Source organism: Oryctolagus cuniculus, chromosome 12 (assembly GCF_051225735.1).
Source record: "Oryctolagus cuniculus isolate XC-2025 breed Fujian yellow rabbit chromosome 12, ASM5122573v1, whole genome shotgun sequence".
NCBI lineage: Eukaryota > Metazoa > Chordata > Mammalia > Lagomorpha > Leporidae > Oryctolagus > Oryctolagus cuniculus.
In genome coordinates, this window is record NC_142878.1 from 82,292,737 (window position 1) to 82,314,950 (window position 22,214).

The 22,214-nt window shown below is 48.0% G+C and overlaps 1 protein-coding gene across 2 annotated transcripts in view; it reads right to left on the minus strand.

Annotated features, from left to right (window-relative positions):
- Positions 1 to 22,214, minus strand: part of MYO1E (myosin IE) — a 226,268-nt gene that overhangs the window by 169,070 nt on the left and 34,984 nt on the right. The window contains exon 1 of one of the 2 annotated variants that reach the window (XM_089310487.1): positions 6,823 to 6,954. The exons of the other annotated variant lie outside the window; for it this stretch is intronic. The gene's annotated coding sequence lies outside the window, so the exon portion shown is untranslated. Of the gene's footprint in view, positions 1 to 6,822; positions 6,955 to 22,214 lie in introns of those variants that run through there. 2 annotated transcript variants of the gene reach the window in all.

The following is a 22,214-nucleotide window of genomic DNA, read 5'->3' on the forward strand; positions in this document are numbered from 1 at the left end:
GAATCCAGGGCTGTTTCTTGGGCACATGGCTACTCAGAATAAAGAGTTCATTGTCAGACTCCTGTGCAGCTAGGTGTGGCCAGGGGATGTACGTGACACATCTAAAGGGAGGATGGTAGCCCTCCTCCCACCTCCCTTGTCAAAATTAGGAGGTGGCAGCCGGAGCTGCGTTGTGGGCCCACACCCTGGCAGGAGCAGAGCCAACATGGGGAAGCAGCCTGCACCCCAGGAAACAGAGCCTTGAGAGTCTGTACCCGCGGCAGTCATGACAATAAAAACTCCCCCATAAGTACAGCTGCATGTTCTCAGGTGGGAAATGCTTCCACTTCAATGTGACAGAACTAAATTTAATCCCAGAAGTGTTTCTGTAGTGCCAGCTAACCTACATCTCTGCCTACGTGAAACCCTTGGCTTTGTATTAATCCTCACTTCTGAGTAATTCACAGAAACAAAGAATCTAACCGAAGTGTGTATTGTTCTGATTGTTTTGGGAATATATAAGGGTCATGGAGAATAGGCATTATGAAAAAGCTATGCACGCATTTCAAATCTTTTTGTACCAAAATGTTTTTTAATCCCATTTTCCTGTGAAATTTGTGCCCTCTGTTTGTGGTCTTTTCAATGACACAGCGCATTTCTATTTTTGATTTTTTTTTTTTTGACTGGCAGAGTGGACAGTGAGAGACAGACAAAGGTCTTCCTTTTTGCCATTGGATCACCCTCCAATGGCTGCCGGGCTGGCGCATCGCACTGATCCGAAGCCAGGATCCAGGTGCTTCTCCTGGTCTCCAATGGGGTGCAGGGCCCCAAGCACTTGGGCCATCCTCCACTGCACTCCCGTGCCATAGCAGAGAGCTGGCCTGGAAGAGGGGCAACTGGGACAGAATGCGGCACCCCGACCGGGACTAGAACCCGGTGAGCCAGCGCCGCAAGGCGGAGGATTAGCCTAGTGAGCCATGGCGCCGGCTGATCTTTTTGTCTTACCCTTTTCCAGTAGCACAAAGCCCATTGATATGTGCACAGAAGATGGTGAATAGGGGCCAGTGCTAGGGCACAGTAGGTTAGGGCTCCACCTGCGGCACCAGCATCCCACTTGGGCACCAGTTCGTGTCCAGGCTGCTCCTGTTCCAATCCAGCTCTCTATGGCCTGGGAAAGCAGTAGAAGATGGCCCAAGTCCTTAGGCCCCTGTACCCAGGTAGGAGACACCAAGGAAGCTCCTGGCTCCAGACCAGCCAGCTCCTGCCGTTGTAGCCAACTGGGGAGTGAACCAGTGGATAGAAGACCTTGTTCTCCCTGTCTGTAACTCTCAAAATCTTGGGGCCGGTGCTGTGGTGCAGTGGGTTAAAGCCCCAGTCTGCAGCGCCAGCATCCCATATGGGCACTGGTTCAAGTCCTGGCTGCTCTACTTCTGATCCAGCTCTCTGCTATAACCTGGGAAAGCAGTAGAAGGCCCAAGTCCTTGGGCCCCTGCACCCATGTGGGAGACCTGGAGGAGGCTCCTGGCTTCGGATCGGCACAGTGCCAGCTGTTTCGGCCATCTGGGTAGTGAGCTAGCAGATGGAAGACCTCTTTCTCTGTCTCTACCTCTCTCTGTAACAATGTCTTTTTTTTTTTTTTTTTTTTAAGATTTGAAAAAGCCCACATCCCATATCACATGCCTGGATTTGCTCTTGACTCTAGCTGCCTGTGAATGTGCCCACTGGGACAAGCAGGTGATGGCTCAAGAAGCTGGGTCCCTGACACCCATGTGGGACACTGGGATTGAGTTCCCGACTCCCAGCTTATCCCACCCCCCACACCCTGGTCATTGGGGGCAACTGAGGAATGAACAAGTGGTGGGAGCTGTCTCCCAAATAAATTTTTTTTTTTTTGACAGGCAGAGTGGATAGTGTGAGAGAGAGACAGAGAGAAAGGTCTTCCTTTTGCCGTTGGTTCACCCTCCAATGGCCGCCACGGCTGGCGCGCTGAGGCCGGTGCACCGCGCTGATCCAAAGGCAGGAACCAGGTGCTTATCCTGGTCTCCCATGCAGGTGCAGGGCCCAAGCACTTGGGCCATCCTCTACTGCCTTCCCTGGCCACAGCAGAGAGCTGGCCTGGAAGAGGGGCAACCGGGACAGAATCCGGCGCCCCGACCGGGGCTAGAACCCGGTGTGCCGGCACAGCTAGGTGGAGGTTTAGCCTAGTGAGCCACGGCGCCGGCCCCAAATAAATTCTTAAAGTCACTCTTTACCAAAAAAGGACTGTAATGTTGTATTTTAGCCTTATTGCTTAATCTATTCAATCCTTCTCATCCTCGTGCAAGGCATTCACAAACCATGCCTCAGCTAAACTTCAACTCGCAATGGGGCTGCTACAGAGGTTGGCAAAACCTCAAAAGTTAGATGTGCCAAATGCCAAGGGTTTAAATATATAAAATGCCTTTATTTGTAAAAGGCCTCAAAGGACTCCCCTCCCCCCATCCCTGTTGATTCATCATATCCCTTACACTTGCGAAACCATTTGCGATTTACAAAGTGCTCTCACCTCACAGCCTTCGCAGGCAGGCTGGGTAACAGTAATTTCTATGTCACAAACAAGGAGCTGTGACCATGAGTCACTTGCCCACGGTGTCATTCAACTGCAAAGCCCTGTGAATGGCCCTCTGGGCTCCTCCTTTCATGAGCAGTGCTGCAGAGGCCTTGTGCGTCTGTCTTGGCACTCTTGGGCTACCGTCTCTGTGGGACAGACTCGCAAGTGGAACTGCTGGTGAGAAGTTTGAGAATGAGATGTGAGCTGGTCGAGAGGAAGGTGCTGGGAAAGCATTCCCGGCAGGAAAACGGAGGAGAGGACCAGTGCCTTCTAACTTCAGAGAGAAGCTGAGTGCACATGGATGTCACCCAGGGAGCTGCTGGGATGTTCTGGGAGGTGGCCCCTCTCCAGGCACACGGGGTAGCACTTGAACATGGCTTACAAGGTTTGCTGGCAGCTCCATCCACAGCCTGGGTCCTGGGAAGATGAAGCTCTGCAGAGCTCCTGTAAGGAGCTCCAGCTGACAGATCCCGGCAGCTGGGCAGCAGGCACCGACCAGTGTGAGAAAGGGAACCAGTGAGCACTCATCTCGCTACATGAATCCTCACGGGAATCCTGACATTTCCCTCTCGTTTTCTCTACCCTCGAGAGAATGGCACTAAGAGTCCTGGGCCTAGAAATCAGAAAACTGGGGCCAGCACTGTGGCATAGTGAGTAAAGCCTCCATGTGCAGTGCTGGCATCCCATATAGGCACTAGTTCTAGTCCCAGCTGCTCCACTTCTGATCCAGCTCTCTGCTATGGCCTGGGAAAGCAGTGGAAGATGGCCCAAGTGCTTGGGCCCCTGGACCCATGTGGGAGACCAGGAAGAAGCTCCTGGTTTCTGATCAGCTCAGCTCCGGAGATCAGAGTGAATCAGCAGGTGGAAGACCTCTTTCTCTCTGCCTCTGCCTCTCTGTAACACTGCCTTTCAAATAAACAAACTTCTAAAAAATTAGAAAACTTGGAAGAAAAGCAGACAGTAGGGGGAAAGTAGTCAAAGTGACATTACCTCCAAAATCTCATGGAAAAATTAAGGGATGTATAGTTTGGTGCAAAGGTATTTTGAAATCCATACATCTTTTTTTCATACTACACAGTATCCATGGAGTTTCTGAAGACCCCTCATGTACACAGATTTCAGAATAGTTTGCACCAAAATAAACCAATCTTTTAATTCTCAGTTCCGTGGGCTTCTTGAAGTACCCTTGTATGTATCAGGCACTAGCTCCAAGCTGGGCACCTTCTGCACTTTACCTGGTGTTTATCCCCCAATGACAATGGAAACTAGGAAGGGGTTGGTGGTCCATTTACTGATGAGAAAAATCTTTGAGCATTGTCTTGACCAAACATCCTCTTTTAGAAAAGACAAAAAAAAGCCAATCAACAGGACTTGAATTCACTTCTTCTGACCCATCAAGAGACTTTCCACTGTTCCAAGATATGACATCAAGCAGATATTGGGTACAAAAGCAGGTTACTGAAGGTCACAGAACATCACACGGATGATGGTAGAACCTGGCAACTCGGGTTTTATCATTTAGGTTTTAATGTTTTTGAAAGGCAGAGAGATGAAGAATTCTCCCATTTGCTAGCTCACTCCCCAAATGCCTGCAACAGCCAGGAATGGACCAGGCCAAAGCCCAGAGCCTGGAACTCAGTCTGGGTCTCCCACATGAATTGCAGGGACCCAACTACACAAACCATCACCTGCTACTACCCAATGGTGTGCATTAGCAGGAAGCTGGAATCACAAGGACTTGGACTTGAACCCAGGCACTTGGGATACAAGCATCTCAAGTGATCTTAACTGCTGCACCAAATGCCTACTGAAAAAGCTTTATTTTTTATTTTTATTTATTTTATCTGAAAGGTGAGAGGAGGAGCGAGGAGGAGCAGAGATTGACGAACTTTAGTCTCTGAGGCTAGCCAGCTCCACTTCCCAGCCACAGGATGGCCCTGGAACCGACTAGAGCCAAAGAGCCTCCACGGCTGTGTGTGATCAGTGCTTTGTTCCCTCAGACACCTACACTCCATTGGAGGAAACTTCCCAGGAGACTGCAGGCCAAGACTTGTGGATTTTCCCATTCTTCCTTTTAAAATATTATTGGCCGGCGCCGTGGCTCACTAGGCAATCCTCTGCCTTGCGGCGCCGGCACACCAGGTTCTAGTCCCGGTCAGGGCGCTGGATTCTGTCCCAGTTGCCCCTCTTCCAGGCCAGCTCTCTGCTGTGGCCAGGGAGTGCAGTGGAGGATGGCCTCAGTGCTTGGGCCCTGCACCCCATGGGAGACCAGGAGAAGCACCTGGCTCCTGCCGTCGGATCAGCATGGTGCGCCGGCCGCAACGGCCATTGGAGGGTGAACCAACGGCAAAAGAAGACCTTTCTCTCTCTCACTGTCCACTCTGTCAAAAAAAAAAAAAATCATTAACATGGATTTCCAAAATGGCTTCTTTCTCCCACATCATTTCTATTTTATTTTTCTTTCTCTGCACAGTAAAGCATACTTCATAACTTGGGGAGAAAGTTATCTGCAAGACTTTATCTGAACGATGTACCTCTCAATAGGTGCTATAGTCCTACCCTCTTCCCCCCAACATACATAAATTGGCTAAGAATCACCAGTCCTTCCTCTCCCTACATCCAATCCTACTGGTTCTACCTTACACCTGCTCCTCAACCCCACCCCCTCCTCATCTTCTCATTAACTGCTGTCCTACTTAAGGTCTCATGATGTCTCACCTGCAACAGCAACCTAACTGGTCTTCTGGGTTAGCCCCAACCATCTGCTTCTTTAGTCCTGTGCAACCGCGCTTCAGAAGTATTCCAGGAAGCCACTACTATCACTCTAGTTTGAGGCAGTGTCCTAGCCCTCTCCAAGAACACATCTCACAGGCTGTTTGGCTAGCCTGGGTGTACTGCATGCCCATTGGTACCCTGACCCAAAAAAGGTTACAGTGTGGCAAAGTCAGTGTTTATAATGAGGTGAACTGTGCTCTCTCCAAAAAGCTTATTTCAAGTTACAACCCCTAGGATCTACCATCAGGGCCAGACTTTGGCCTTCTAGAATGGAGCTATCATCAAGGGAAGATGAGGTCACAAGGGTGGACCTTGATTCCATAAGACTGATGTCATATACAGAGCAGAGACGCAGTCAGGCACATACGTAGAAGGCCATGTGAGGATGAGGCAGAGACTGGAGCAATGGGTCTATAAGCACAAGAGTCCTGCTTATACCAGGAACTAACAGAAAGGCAGGAACAGAGTCTCCCCGACAGCCTTCGGAGATAGCACGGATTGGACTTGGATCCTGGCCTTCAGAACTGGCAAAGAACACATTTCGGTTGTCCTGAGCCACCCAGTTGGCGGTCATTTGTTACAGCTGCCCTAGGAAATGAAGACACTATCTAAAGAAACGTGGGAACAGCTGACCACTTTCTAAGAAGTCTTCAAGTCAGAATTCCTCCACCTCACAACTTGGCCTTTGATGGTTTCCTATTTACTCCCAAATAAGCCAGCGACCTCAACAATCCGTTTTTTGTTTTTGTTTGTTTTTTTGACAGGCAGAGTGGACAGTGAGAGAGACAGAAAGAGAAAGGTCTTCCTTTGCCATTGGTTCACCCTCCAATGGCTGTTGCGGCCGGCGCATTATGCTGATCCGAAGGCAGGAGCCAGGTGCTTATCCTGATATCCCATGGGGTGCAGGGCCTAAGCACTTGGGCCATCCTCCACTTGCCTCCTGGGCCACAGCAGAGAGCTGGCCTGGAAGAGGGGCAACCAGGACAGAATCTGGCACCCCGACCAGGACTAGAACCCAGTGCTGGCACCGCAAGCGGAGGATTATTAGCCTATTGAGCCGTGGCGTCAGCTGACAATCCGGTTTCTAAGGAATACACCCAGTTTGGTTACTCCCTTGTTAAAAGCCCCACACTCCCACAGGACAGAGTGTAAGTCCTTCTACACCCGGTAAAGGCCTTCCCCATCCATGGGGCCCACAGCCATCTCTCCCTACTCTCATTCACACACACACACACCATCGCACTGCCTTGGAGGCCAGCAGTCACTTTTCATCCACCATGGACAACAGGCACAGCAATGATAACCACCCAGGGTGGCCTGCAGCAGGCCTAGGCATCTATCACACTGAGCGAGCCAACAGGTCCTTAATCTCAGCCTGTGCTAGGTCCAGGACACATAGGAGGAGAGCCACGCAGAACATTCGTTAATTCAAAAAAAAAAAAAAAAAAAAGCCACCTGAAAGGCTGGCGAGAAGTTACCTTTTTACTCGAAGTGACCCACAACCACCACTTACTCCATCTGACAACCTACCGTGAGGGGCGGAGTACAGGGCATTAAATAGTTCAGGAGTAAACAAGCTCAATTGGTTTGTGATCACAACAGCTAGGCGTGTTCCCTGGTGTTCTGCAAGCCGCAGCTGTACCAGGCTCCAGCCGGCCCTCCCCACCAGACTCTACTTAAGGTGTTTACCCTGGCTATCCCAGAGGCCACCCACAGGGCACAGAGTACTCGGTTTCACGGGGAAAGGGCAGCATATGGAGTCTTCCCTAACAGGAATAAAGCACAGCCATGTCCACTCATCACCAGTTCAGTGGACTTGGGGAAAGGCCCAAGATGCACCACGCTACACACGACACAAGGCAGCAGGTTCCATTTTAGGGTTTCCTGCTAAAGCTGCAAGAGTGCAGAGAAGAAAGCGACCAGGAAAGAGCTGGGAGGAATGGGAACTTGGGCGGATGCCGGGTGCTGGGCAGCCCGCCGGAGGGGGGTTCTTTCCAGGAAAAACACAAAAGGAAGCCGCAGAATCAGAAAGGGGCACTCATCAGTCCTGCAGGGGGAAAAGCCAGTGTTTATAGCGCCACTCTGGATAATGGAGCCTCGGCAACTCCCAGAAACCTGCTGCGACTTCCTTCCACCTTCTCGTTCTGGAAGAGATGCTCCGGGCAGAGGCTGAGGCCAGCAGTCTGTGTTTGCCTGAGTCCTCCGGCTGATTCTGATGCCCGCTCAAGTCTTTGAGAACACACTGCTCCAGGGAGCAGACATAAGCGAGCTTATCATGTCTTTTCCCACAGGAGGCATTTAAATCACTCTAATGAGAATTCATTCCATGTTAGTTCTTGATGCAACCTAGGTGGTGGTATACACCTGCAGGCAGAGACCCAGGTGTGTGTACCTGAGCGTGTGCCCAGGCACATAGGTCAAATCAGCCTTCTGATAGCTAGGAAGTAGTTAAGACAGAAGGGACTTCAGAAAGTTCTCAGAAAAACAGAATGAAGAGTGTATCTTTGGTGCAAGAAAATTTTGAGGGGGCAGTGTTGTACAGCAGACTAAGCTGCCACCTGCAATGCTGGTATCCCATATGAGCTCTGGTTGGAATCCTGGCTGCTCCACTTCCAATCCAGCTCCCTGCTAATGTGCTTCAGAAGACAACCTGGGATAGCCCAAGTGCTGGAGTCTCTGCCACTTATGTGGGAGACCCAGATGGAGTTCTGGACTCCTGGCTTCAGCCTGGCCCAGCCCCAGCTGTTGTGGCCATGTGGAATGAATTAGCAGAGAGACAGTATCTCTTTCTCTGTGTCTCTCCCTTTCTCTGTGCAACTCTGCCTTTCAAATAAATAAATCTTTAAAAGAAAAGAAAATTTGAAATCTATGTGTCCTTTTTTCCATGAGACACATTTCCTGTGAAGTTTTCGAAGACTCCCCTCACACATCTGAGCAAGATCCAGAAAAGTTAACTACTTAAGGAAGCTACAGAGATCTAATGCCATGATCCTGGGGGACCAGCAGTGCCCTCAACTGAAGATACAGAAAAGGAAAGGATTCAATTGCAGCTAACTGAGACCCAGAAATACTAAGAGGAGAGATGCAATTACTTTCTTGTCACCATCGCCTTTGTGTGGCTGTGGAGAGCTCTCGAGAGTGCTCACCCCGCTGATAAGATCTCCACACGCTTTTGTGTTTCACGCTTCTATATACTGACCTCCACGATTCCCTACTTCCGCCGCCCTGCCAAATGAAGGCTGGATTTATTTTGATTAGCGTTGGCTGTGCAGCCTCTTATGAAGGCCTCTCTCTGGCCAGCGCATTCAAGAAGAGAAAAAACAGAAGGAATCAATGTGATTGTAAGGAGAAGAAGACGGGAAGCTCCCTGTGACTCTAAAAGTAGGAACCAAGGATGGTATTTTTGGCTTGGGACTTTCTGGAGCACATGAAATTATGAGAATGACTTAATTGCCCCTGTGCATTCAAAACCATAGAGAGACCATAATGGCTGGGTTCCACCCAGACCGACAGCAGCGGGGAGTTAGGGCGGTCTCCGGCCAGCTAAACCTGCTCCGCAAACACAAGTGACTGCAGGGTTCGGGTTTTCAGGCCTTGGCTCTACTCCTCCGATCTCCGCAGAGCAGGCAGGGGCAGCCGGAAGGGGTGGAGAGGACTCAGGAAGCCTGCACTCTCCTTCTTTCTCTAGCCTGTTGCTATGCACATGCAGGCAGCCATTGCCACTTTTCTCTGAGCCCTGAATAAGAAAGCCAAGTACCTGCCTTAACTATTCCCACCAGGTGGATACAAGGAGACACCCCGGGAAGGTGAAGAGTGTGCCATGAGGCAGAGTTCTTCCCGAGCTTCCTCTTTGGTTTTCACACACTGTCCTCTGTACCCCTCTTCCCTACATCCTGTGATGTTGCCTGTCCTGCTTCCCTTGGTACAGACCGAGGTGGTCAGGATGGCCACTGGGCCACAGGAGAAGACTCTAGACCCAAGGCGGACCAATCAAGTGTCATTCCCACACATGTGTCAAGCAGAAACTAAGAGACCACGTTGCCGGTGACTTAGGATCATTGCACTGTCTAGTGGTTTTCACTTGGGGGCAATATTGCTCTCAAAAGGACTTCTGGAGGGGTCTGAATTCATTTTTGTTTTCATGGGCTGATTTTCTTTTTATTTGAAAGGCAGAGAGACAGATAGAGCTCCTCCATCTGCTGGTTCATCCAAATGTGCACAACAGCCAGGGCAAGCCAGATAGAAGCCAGGAGCCCAGAACTCAACCCAGGTCTACCACATGCATGTTAGGGACCCAGGTACTCGAACCATCACTGCTGCTACCCAGGGCGTATTAGCAGGAAGCCGGATGGGAAGTGGAGAAGCCAGGGCTCAAACCAGGCACTCCCACATGGGATGCTGTTGTCCTTGCTGCACCGAATGCTGACCTTCCAGGATTCATTCTTGGCTGCCACACAGAGGAGTAAATACTATTGTCCTCAAGTGGGTGGAATTAGGGATGCTGCTATACATCTTCCATGTGCAGCACAGAACCCCACCCCACCCCAACCTTCACCGCCCCAGGACAAAGAATGTCTGGCCCCAAATGTCCATAGTGTCAAGGTTGGTCTGGAGAAAGAGCTGCAGTAGAGACGCCTGCAGAGCCTGGGCAGCGGGAAAGCTGAACTCACTGGCGGTGGAGGGTCAGGGAGGAGCAGTCACCACACAGCTCCAGCCAGCTGCAAGCAGTGCAGAATGAAGCCTCAAGGCTGCCAGGTCGGATTTTGCTAGAAGCTCGATTTCATGTGAAATCTTGTTTTTTCTCAAGGGTGGCCAAGAAAACACATCTCCAGGCCTCTTAGAGAGGCCACAGGCCAACACTTCACAGCCTCTGATTTGGACAAAAGATCCCAAATCTCCTTTGGTTGAGCTCCTTAAAGCTGCCTAGGTGTTGTGAAGTGACCCACGATCCTTCTAATCTGTTTTTTGGTTACATGAAGCTCCCCATCCCCAGCCTTAACTAGCACATGACTCCTACTTCATTCTCTGTCTGTTCTTCCACTATGTCTTTTGATCCTACTTGACAGCCCCATCCACATTTGTAACCTGAATTGCTCAGGGTTAGAAGGCACCCAAGTAAAGGGCTAGCTTTGAATTCCAAAGAAAAACACTGGACAAGTGACTTAAATGCTTTATGCCTCAGTTTCTCCATTTGTAAAATGGGGATGATGATACTACTACTATTTTTTTTTTCTTGGCACTGAGGCTTGGCCAAGCACCTGGATCCCCTCCCCCTTTTTTTTAGGATTTAGTTATTATTTATTTGAAAGAGTTATAGAGAGGCAGAGGCAGAGAGAGAGAGTCTTCCATCCACTGGTTCACTCCCCAAATGGCTGCAATGGTCGGGACTGGGCCAATCCAAAGCCAGGAACTTCTTCTAGGTCTCCCACAGAGGTGCAAGGGCCCAACGACTTGGGCCATCTACTACTGCTTTCTCAGGCCATAACAGAGAGCTGGACTGGAAGTGGAACAGTGGAAGAGGAGCAGTGGAAGTGGAAGTGAAACAGCCAGGAATCAAACCGGCGTCATATGGGATGTTGGCGCTACATTCAGTGGCTTTATCCGCTACACCACAGCTCCAGCCCCCCCCCCCATCTACCTCTACTACTGCTTCACCAATCTGTCATCAAGACAGAATGAGTTCCTACATGTGCCTTGATTAATTAAAACCTATCACCTTAACCTTCATCAATCCTTTGATTTTGGAAGTAATATCCAATTCAGCAGCTGCTGCTAAAAAAAAAAAAAAATAACAAAATCAGCACAGTTAGATCAAGATTAAGGTTGGGGCTGCTGCTGTGGCATAGCAGGTAAAGCCGCTGCCTGCAGTGCCAGCATCCCATATGATGCCTGTTAGAGTCTTGGCTGTTCTACTTCCGATCCTGCTCTCTGCTGTGGCCTTGGGAAAGCAGTGGAAGATGGCCCAAGTCCTTGGGCCCCGGCACCCACGTTGGAGACCCGGAAGAAGCCCCTGGCTTCAGATCAACCTCTCTCTCTCTGTCTCTCTTTCTCTCTCTGTGTAACTCTGACTTTCAAATAAATTAATTAATTTGGAAAAAAAAAGATTAAGGGTAACATTTGTTGGAGGTTTTGGGTAAAAACCAACAAGGTGGAACTTGAACATCAACTCAAACGTTCTCAGTAACAAATAAGCAGCGGCACATTGGTTACACACATGCATCGTTTAGAAGATTCTGTAGCCATCAAGGAGCATTTTGCAGCAACAGTGGACTCATGGTGATTCTCAGAAGAGACTTGAGTGGTAGGAGAGAGCAAGGAAGGAGGGGTAGCTGTCAACCGACCAGACCTCCACTGGAAGTTAGAGAAGAAAAAAGGCACACAAGACATTCTTGGGCCACAGTACAACAATCTCTCACCATCCTAGGAATTTAGTGTCTCCAGGTTTATGGCTGATCTAACCTGTCACAAGAGCTGTGGCATTCTTTGCTGGAGCCAAGTCACTCTGGCCTGACTTCCTGCCAAGAGTACTTGACCCTCATAAAAGTCCCTGACAGCACAGGGGTGCCATTTTTCCCTTCTGCTTTGGAAAGCGTCCCTGACAGCACCCATGACAAAGGGAATGGGGTCTGCTCTCCAGACTGAAGGCCAACATGCTAATTAACATACACCCCAGTCTGCCAAAAATATTTGTGGGCTGCACTCTCTCTTCCCAACAGCATTACAACCAGAAGAGTCAGAAAGAAAAGGAATGGAAATGAATAAAAGCCGGAAAGAATCCTGATATTAAGAGCAAATGACCACATATACTTTTTTCATGTGTTCTTCCTACTTTATTTCTGACTTCTTCTTGCCAATATAAACTGGCTGTTTAATTACCAGATTTACTTTATCACGTATGGATTGGATACCAGGCCTCTTGCTTTCCATAACAAAGTTCACAGAGGATTTATGTGAGCCATTCCTGGTCCATTAGCAAGTCTTTGTCAATATTTCTATAAAAGCACTTTGCTACGTAAGGAAGATATTATAGTAAGCAAATAATGCACATTAAAAAATTGAAACTATGGTAGGGAAACAAATCTAGAGTCAGTCTGAATACCTGTAAGAGTACTCTAGAGTGCTGAGCTGAAGCTAGCTATGAGTGGCTTCCTCTCTAGGCGAAAGAAAATATACCTAATGTTTGCGATTTGGATATGCCAAAAGGAATATTACACCTCCCAATCTTATTCCACCCACCTAGTTACCCATCCATCCATCCATCCTTCATTCTACCTACCCACCCACTCACCCATCCAACCATCAGTGGGAGAAAAATTGAGTGCCTGTTATGCGTCACCTTGCTATGAGCTGGAATTCGGAGGTGAACCAGACAGGCACTTTACCTGTCCTCTCAGAGCTTCCAATGAGGCACACCGACAACTCAACAAGCAGCTCCCAGCAGTTTCGTATGAGCCAGCTCCAGTGAGCGATACCTCTCACTCTCCTCCCCCAAGAAACTGGGAACAAAGGGCTGAGATACAATCTAGTATGAGTCAGGACAACAGGCAAATGCCTAGGGCAAACCTGAACCTCGCAATTACTAAGGTTATCCCAACACAGGAAATAATTCTGAGAGCAGCTGTAAGACAGCTCCCTAAGGCAGGCAAGTGGTACACGTGTGATGACCCTCATGGCAGTTCCTGCCCCTGAAAGAACCTGCTCATCCTAAGAGGACTGCACAGTCTGCTATTGGATTTGGAAGTCTGGATACAACTGGAGTTCTTGTTCCCCAAGGCAGAAGAGGAGCTAGAAGGGGAGAACAAATTGCCTGGCATGTCGGGAGCCTAAGACCACTGGAGATGAGCACAGAATGCTGGTGCACCCAAGGGAGGGTGTGAGATACAGCCAGGAGCTCAATTCTAAGTCTTCCATGTGGGCTAATTCAAACTTTCCAATTGAGTTTCTTAACTTATGAGGCAGGCACCATTACGACTACTCCCTTCTACAGAGGAGAAAACTCAGAGAGGTTATGAAATTTGTCCAAAGTTGTTCATAACACATCCAGTCTACTTCTGTATTTTAGATGAAAAGAGAGTTTAGAAGGAAATGGGGGAATCCCTAAGGAGTTTTAAGCAAGATGCTATGTTATTAGAATGGTGATTTCACGACTTCATATGAAGAATTAAGTGGAAGGGAAACAGGGGACAAATGGCCATTAACAATTGTCTTGGGTAGACCTAGGTCTCTCAAGACATCAACTTGGGGCCAGTGCTGTGGCATAGCAGGTTAAGCTGCCACCTGCAATGCTGGCATTCCATATAGGCGCAGGTTCGAGACATGGCTGCCCCACTTCCGATCCAGCTCCCTGCTAATGCGCCTGGGAAAGCAGCAGAAAATGGTCCAAGTGCGAGTTCCCCGACACACATGGAGACCCGGATGAGTCTCCAGGCTCCTGGCTTCAGATGGGCCCAACCTCCACCCATGTGGTCACTGGGTGGAAGATCTCTCCCTCTATCTCTCCTTCTCTCTCTCTTTCTCTCTCTGTAACTCTGCCTTTCAAACAAACAAACAAACAAAATCAGATTCATCTTACAATCCTACCCCAAGAGGCAGACACTAGATTCTCACCTCCCTGGTGCTGGAACTAAGTCTTGCCTACACTCCAGGATGCAACAGAATTAGAATTTGAAACCCAAAGGAGAGTCCACAAAAATCTGTGCTTTCCCACTGCACTATCCTAGAAATGCAAGAGGCAAGGAAACCAGATAATGAGTCATTTTGTTTTTAAGATTTATTTATTTATTTGAGAGACAAAGTTACAGATAGAGGGAGGAACAGAGACAGGCTGATCTGAAGCCAGGAGCCAGGAGCTTCTTCTGGGTCTCCCACATGGGTGCAGGGGCCCAAGGACTTGAGCCATCTTCTGCTGCTTCCCCAGGCCATTAGCAGGGAGCTAGATCAGAAGTGGAGCAGCTGGGACATGAACTGGTGCCCATATGAAATGCCGGCACCGCAGCATGGCCTTGGCATTGGGTTTTTATAACTGCCCAAATAAACAGTCATAAGAGATGGAGAAAAGGATGGGCAGAAGATTTAACAATCGACTGGACACAGGAGACAAATGAAAGATCAAAACCCCCAAAATGACATCAGCATTTCCAAATTATGAGACTAGAAGATGTGGATTGCTATTCATGGAAATTAGGAAGTTAAAAAGGAGGAGGATGTTTTCCTCTACATACATTTGGGGATAGGACATAGATGAAGCCTACAGAATGATGACTAAGCTATTTCGTGAGTACTTTGGACAAGGGCTTTCTGTAACCACTTAATTTAATTCTCACAAAACCATATGATAAAGGCCATTATTAGCCTTATTTTAAAGATGAGGAAAATAAGAAAGTTACTCAAGATTATACAGTGATTCCATTGCAGAGTTGAACTTGAACCCAGGCCTATCTGTTTCCTGTTGCACACCCCAATTGGCCGCAACGGCCGGAGCTGCCCTGATCCGAAGCCAGGAGCCAGGAGCTTCTTCCGGGTCTCCCATGTGGGTGCAGGGGCCTAAGGAGCGGGGCCATCCTCCATTGCTTTTCCAGGCCATAGCAGAGTGCTGGATGGGAAGTGGAGCAGCCAGGACTCAAACCGGCACCCATATGGGATGCCGGCACTGCGGCAGCGGCTTTAATCCACTGCACCACAGTGCCGCCCGGGTTCTTAGATATTTTAAGTCTCAGTGGAGATTGGAGCCATGATAATGAGTGGATAATTCTTAAGAAGCAGAACCCGTATAAACAGAAATAACATCATAAAAAATAAATTTTAGCTCAAACAAAAAGTTTTTGTTGTTACCTGGGTCTAGTGTAACTCTTAAAAGAAAAAAAAAACTGGATTCTATATTTTTTAAATAAAAATAAAAGCTACACAATCACCCTGATTACTAAGTTTTAACTGATACAAAACAAATAAGCTCACTTGTCAGTCAGTGAGTTTGTAAATCACTGGAACTATTTAAGAGAAACATCAGAAGGGTTCCTGGACCAGGTGGAAGCTGCCACAAAAGGCCACTGAGCCAGGCACTTTGTAACTCAAAGCTCTCGCCTGCCTTTGGATTCTTCCCTGCCAGCCTTCTCAGCTAACACAAGCTGCATCTCTGGGAAAGGATGTCTTTTGTGATCGCTTCCCATGGAAGAATATGTCATCCTGAAGCTCCACCCATACCTACAAATTGCTTTGACAACTTTGACCTGGAAAGCTGTTTTTTGGGGCAGGCGCTGTTGTGTAGTGGGCTAAGCTTCCACCTGCAGTGCCGGCATCCCATATGGGTGCCAATTTGAGTCCTGGCTGTTCCACTTCCGATCCCGCTCTCTGCTTTGGCCTGGGAAAGCAGTGGGCCCAAGTTCTTGAGCCCCTACACCCACGTGAGAGAGCTGGAAGAAGCTCCTGGCTCCTGGCTTTGGATCGGCACAGCTCCGGCCATTTCAGCCATCTGGAGAGTGAACCAACGGATGGAAGACCTCTCTCTCTGCCTCTGCTTCTCTGTAACTCTGCCTTTCAAATAAATAATAAATCTTAAAAAAAAAATGGCTGTTTCTTAGTTTTGAAGAATGAAATTAAAGAAAAAAATTAAAACCACAGCATGCTTAGATATAAAAGCCCAAACCTTTTGTGGTTAAACAATCCAGACCATGTGAGCATTCTGTCAAGTGATTTTTCAAGTTCAAAGTGCTTACCTAGCACGGGTAAGAAGGAAGCCAAGAGAGCCAGCCATGAGTTGAAAGGAAATTGCCCTGCTTACCTGGCTTTTTGAAAAACATAAGTAGCTCTGTCAAAGGGAAAGTGAAATTTGATCGAGTCCTGACCCAGATTTCATTGATTCTAAGGAGGAAAAATGCACATTTTCTCCTCTTTGCATTTAACATACATCTTAAATCATTATATGTCTAACAATTGATGACATGTCTTAATTTTCTTAATATTCCTTCTTAAATTTATTTTGTTTATTTGAAAGATAGTTACAGAGAGAGAAAGAAACAGAAAGAGAGGTCTTCTGTCTGTTGATTCACACTCCAAATGGCCGCGACGGCCAGAGCTGAGCTGATCCAAAGCCAGGAACCAAGAGTTTCTTCCTAGTCTCCCACCTGGGTGCAGGGGCCCAAGGACTGAAACCATCCTCTGCTGCTCTCACAGGCACATCAGCAGGGAGCTGGATTGGAAGTGGAGCAGCCAGGACTCAAACCAGCACCTATATGAAATGCCAGCACTGCAGGCTGGGGCTTTAACCCAATATATTTCTTTCTTTAAAGCATAGAAAAAAAGTGGCTCTCTCTCTCTCTCTCTCTCTGTCAAATAAATAAATAAAACTAAAAACAAGGACTAAAATGTACATATCTCATCACTTTGTTAACTTTTTTACTTTCATGGAGACATACTAATAATTACTTTTAGAAAATTAGACTAGCATGTTCAAACGAAAATTAATTCGAACGATGCCATCATTTGCTCCTTACACTGGCCCAGCCTGGGAGGAAAGGGCTCCACCTCCAGAGCTTGGAAGTAGGTGCTCCTTGTTCCTGGTGGCTGTGCTGACCCCACTCTAGTTTAGGTGAATCTCTGGACTGTTGACACTTGGCTTCCATTTTGACAACTGACCCCCACAGCGCCCTCCAGCTCTGACCTCATGACCTATGACCAGTGAATCTTCTCGAAGCACAAGAGGCACAACGACTGGAACTTTGCAAGGAATGGAAAATAAAGGCCGTCACCAGGCATACTCCATGGTCCTTGGACTCTGAAGACACCAAACTCAAAGGTTTGGTTCCTCTTCTACTTGGGTGTGAGTTTGTTTTTTTTTTTTTTTTAAGATTTATTTATTTATTTATTTGAGGAAAGACAGAGAGAGAGAAAGAGAGAGAGAGAGACCTTCCATCTGCTGGTTCACTCTACAAATGACTGCAATGGCTGGGGCTGGACCAGAGTGAAGCCAGGAGCCAGAACTCCCTCCTCATCTCCCATACGAGTGGCAGGGGCTCAAGCACTTTGGCCATCATCTGTTGTTTTTCCAGGCACATTAAGGAGCTGTTTTGGAAGCGGAGCAGCTGGCACTCAAATCAGCACTCTGATGTGGGATGCGGGTATCATAAGCAGTGACGTAACCCAGTGCGCCACAACAGTGGTCCCAATGGGTACATTTTTATTTTCGGGAGCAGAAATAAAAAAAAAAAACCAGCTATGTATTTCTCTGAATAAACCTATAATTCTCACTTCCCCTGGAAAACTGCACAGTAGAATTACTTGTGTCATCAGCCTGAACCCACCTTCAATTTAAAAAAATCACAGGACGTCTCCCAGTGTCACATCAACCGGTGATAATTGTTGATTTTTAAATCATCTGCGTAAATGACTCCTACACAATAGATTTATATTTTTAGGATGACATTATTCTGCCTATAGACTTTTGTGTTAAAATATGCACTGCACCTTGCATATTTCATAGCTGTGCTTTAAAGGTGATGTAATTGACACACAAGTTCCTCCCGTCATAAGTAGAGTGGAAAGGAAATGACTCAAAAGCATCCAGTTCAGAGTCTACCCCTTACTGGCCGACTGGCCAAGGTCCCGCCCATCTCCCCAGTGTGTGTAAAAAGGTTTTGCCAACCAGCAGGTCAGGGGCCACTCAGGGCGCAGAGGGGACAGCAGGGGATTCTGAGCAATCAGTGACCTGCACCCCAGGGAGCGGGAGCCTGGGTGGGGGGCTCAGCAGGGAGAGAAAAGTAAGGTGCTTTCACCTGCCTTCCTGGGGGAGGCACTTTCCTACTTGCTGCTTCCACCAAGTACAAAGCTCCATGCAGGAGTCTCCCATCTGATCTCCACCTGTGTGGACCCAAGACTCTTTCCTCCTGTTCCCACCCACCTGCTACCAGCGCAGCCCAGGCCTCTGCCTGCGCTGCCGGTCTCCACTGCCTGTTTATCTGCCTACGTACTTACTTTTTAAAAGGCATTTTTACTTTTTTTTTTTTTTTGCAGGAAATCTAGTCCCAAATATTATGCTGGCACACAGCAAGCATTATGCAAATATTTGCATTTATGCAGGAGGGCAAGGGTGGAGGCAGAGAGCCGTTGGGAAGAGCCTGGTAAGAATCACCAGTCTCAAGTGTTGAATCCGAGTGGCAGGTATGCAGTGTTATAAAGGTGTCAGAGTTGAAGGATCTGAAATGCCAAGATGTGCTGATGGCTTGGGCAGGCGAGGAGGGGAAGAAAGAGGCTCCCATTCCCGCTGCTTCTCTGGCAAGGCTGAGATTCACTGTGAGTGGACAAGGCAATGGTAGTACACTGGTGCCCTCTTCGCTCCCCATCACAATGGCAGCTGACTTCAGAGAGAAGGCTGTGGACCTATGAGCATGGACGGAAGTGTGTGGGTTCACCCCCTGCTGGGAGAGGCCCTGAGGAGGAGCCTGGGCCAGGGGCGGGACTGAACTGGTGCAGGGACTGGCAAACCCCACCACCACCAGCAGAGCCCCAGTGGTGACAGAGCCCTGATCCCATTATCCTACATCCCATGGCACAGGGCCGAGAGGATGAACGGTCATCCGAGTGCTAACTGGGCAGTCAAGAGGCTGCCAGAATTTGACCTTTGCTCTAAGGAGATGGGAGCAGAGCAGGGCATTTTCTTTCCTTGGGGAACTTGGCCTTCTTGGTCCTGGGCTACCTCTCCAGGAGGAAAGCAAGAACTTGATTCATTCTCAGACTCAAACCTTGTAAAGTTTTGTATGCTCTGAAAACGCACCCACCGGCATCGGGTTGGCGACTGCCCAGACCTGCAACCAATCGGGCACCCGGCGAGGTATCACAGAGTGCATTGCACATGACAATTATTTTATGGCAACAAGTCCTGGGAACGCAAAGGACACACACAGTTCCAGCTGTTCAAGGATAAACACGACCTAAACACAGATGTTTGGATCAACATGCAGGGGAAATCTGGCCACTTGGGACAAAGCTGCCAAACACAGCTCTCCCGTGGGGAGAGGGCTTTACTAGCACCGCATGTACTGGGCAGCCTGCAACGGGTCTGCTGTGGCAAGCATGTAGGGGGTGTGAAAATCCAGGACGCTGGGAAAGGAGTGGGTGCCAGTGTTGTTTACATCTACGTATTGGAGAAAACCAAGGCAGAGACGTATCACCCACTTATGCTCTGCAAGGGCATCCTTACCCCAACTGACAAATGAGGAAACCAGCTCAGAAAGATGACGCTACTTTGCACATGGCTAATCAGGAAAGGGCTGGACTTTGAACCTAGCACTCTGTAATGACACCACAGCTGCTTCATCAAGAACACTGCCATAAACAGAGAGTAAGAAGAGGGACTCAGAATGGTTCTTGAGTCTAAACGCAACACAAGTAATAAAAAGTATGATATTAAAATATAATGAATACGGGCCAGCACTGTGGCCTAGTGGGTAAAGCCTCCACCTAATATAATGCCAGCATCCCATATGGGCACCTGTTCGAGACCTGGCTACTCCACTTCTGATCCAGCTCTCTGCTGTGGCCTGGGAAAACAGTAGAAGATAGCCCAAGTGCTTGGGCCCCTGCACCTGCGTGGGAGACCTGGAAGAAGCTCCTGGCTCCTGGCTTTGGATTGGCCCAGTTCTGACCATTGCAGCCATCTGGGGAGTGAACGAGCGGATGGAAGATCTCTCTCTGTCTCTTGCCTCTGCCTCTGCCTCTGCCTCTCTCTAACTCTACCTTTCAAATAAATAAATAAATCTTTAAAAAATAAAGAAATAAGGCAGTTTTTAAAAGAATATTATGAATAACAGTTATAACTAACATTTACTGAGTGCTTATTATCAATGTGCAATGGTTTAACAAATACTGAACTCTATACCACCTGCTCAGCACAGCTGTGGGCACTGGGGATGTAGCTCCCCTAGGGCAGAGACTCCCATCAGACTCCAGGGGTTCTTCTCTTCATCCTCACACCACACTTACTGTTCTAACTTCCCCATTCAAGGTGACAGCCGGGAAGGTACATGACTGATTTACTGCACCAGGAAGTAGTGTGGAGCCAGGGCCAGTAATCCAAGAATCTCAGCACCAGTCCGGCTCATTAGACGTATACATAGCAACCCTACGTGTACATTACTGAAGGAAAACGCATGAAAGACTCAGAAAGTGAAACGTTTGGGGCAGCTCCAAACCCAAAGAGATCTCGACATCTGTTCAGAAGAGCTGCAGGATCACTTTGAAGGACATTCTAAGACTTCTGCAAAGCAGAAACAGGGGAAAAGCCCACCCAAACTTGCCCACAGTGCAAGTGTTCTTTCCAAGTTCATGGCATCGTATGACTTGGTGTGGAAACGGCCAGCTGTCAAACACTAAGCAGGCCTCCTTCCTGTAGAACCACAGCTTTTTGATTCTCTCTTACGGCCTTGAAAAGAGCAAACCACAGCTATTCTCACTTCCCAGAACCCTCTGCTGCTTGCTGCCTGAGATCAAATCCCCATGGACAGGGCGGACTGGTATTTCAAACATGAAGCGCTGGAACGCAGATTAATAATTGACCAATGACTCTAAACAAATATTGTTCATGGGGGGAGAAAGCCAACCCTCACTTTTAAATGGGAAGTCAGTCAGATTACCTCAGTGCTTTAAGAAGCAAAATGCAAAAATACCTTCACAGAATTCAATATTAATGAATGCTGATGGTTCATTTTTTAAGAATTAATCATTCCCAGCTTCGATATTCTGCTTCAGCATAAAGTTCACTTTTTTCTGTATGTGGATTCCTGTGCTCTCTGCCCAGATAAATTAATACATATTCCAAAGTCTGGGGCCACGATCAATGAAAAACCGCAGCAAATTCCTGAGCAGTAATAGATATTCCACATGGCTTAGAATGGTTGAAGGAGAATTTTTTTTTAAGGTTAAGAATCAAAGCACTGTAAATGAAAATCTTAAAATCAAGCAGTGAGGGCTTCTCAAGGTAGCTAAAGTTGACTTCCAGGATCATTTAAGGTAAACACCCCCCTCCAAGTTCTTCCAAGCTCGCCCTCTAATCCAGTTTCCAGTTCTAAGAGTGGTATGCAGCTGGCATTAGGTCAGTGGCCCTCATTTAAATTGACAGTGCAATGTGAAAAATGGCAGACTGGGCGTAGAACAGTCTTGAGAAAAGTAAACATTCCCCAATATTCCCAGGGCTCGTTGCCAGGTCTTCAGTCTGTAGGTTTGGAGTGCAAGGAAGCACTGAAAATCGTGACAACAGTCTTTTGTAGGTACATCCCTGAGCAGACTCTTTCTAAAATCTCTCCTTGATTTAACCCGAGGATATCTATGATAACATTCACCATTCCATTTGTTACATTTTTTTTTATTTGAAAGGCAGAATGAGATAGAGAGGGAGACACACACACACACACACACACACACAGATCTTCTACCTACTGGTTCACTCCCCAGTGGCTGCATGGCTGGGCCTGGGCCAGGCCAAAGCCATGAGCCCAGAACTCCACCTGGGTCTCCATGTACTCGGGCGATCATCTGCTGTCTTCCCATGCACATTAGCAAGGGGCTGGATTGGAAGCAAGAACAGCCAAGACTTGAACCAACATTCCAGTATGGACACAACACAATGCCTGCCCTCCATTTAATATTATGAACCTATGTGTTTATCTTTTTGGAGATAACATACAATAGGGGTTGGCAAACTATATTCCATGGTTCTAACATAGCCCACTACTTATTCTGATAAAGTTTTGTTTTACTGGAGCACAGCATTCACATAAGGCCTATGGCTGCTGTCCCTGCATGATGGCCGAGCTATGGAGTAGGGACAGAGACTGTATGGCCAACAAGGCCTGAAAGACTGACCATCTGGCTCTTTCTGTTT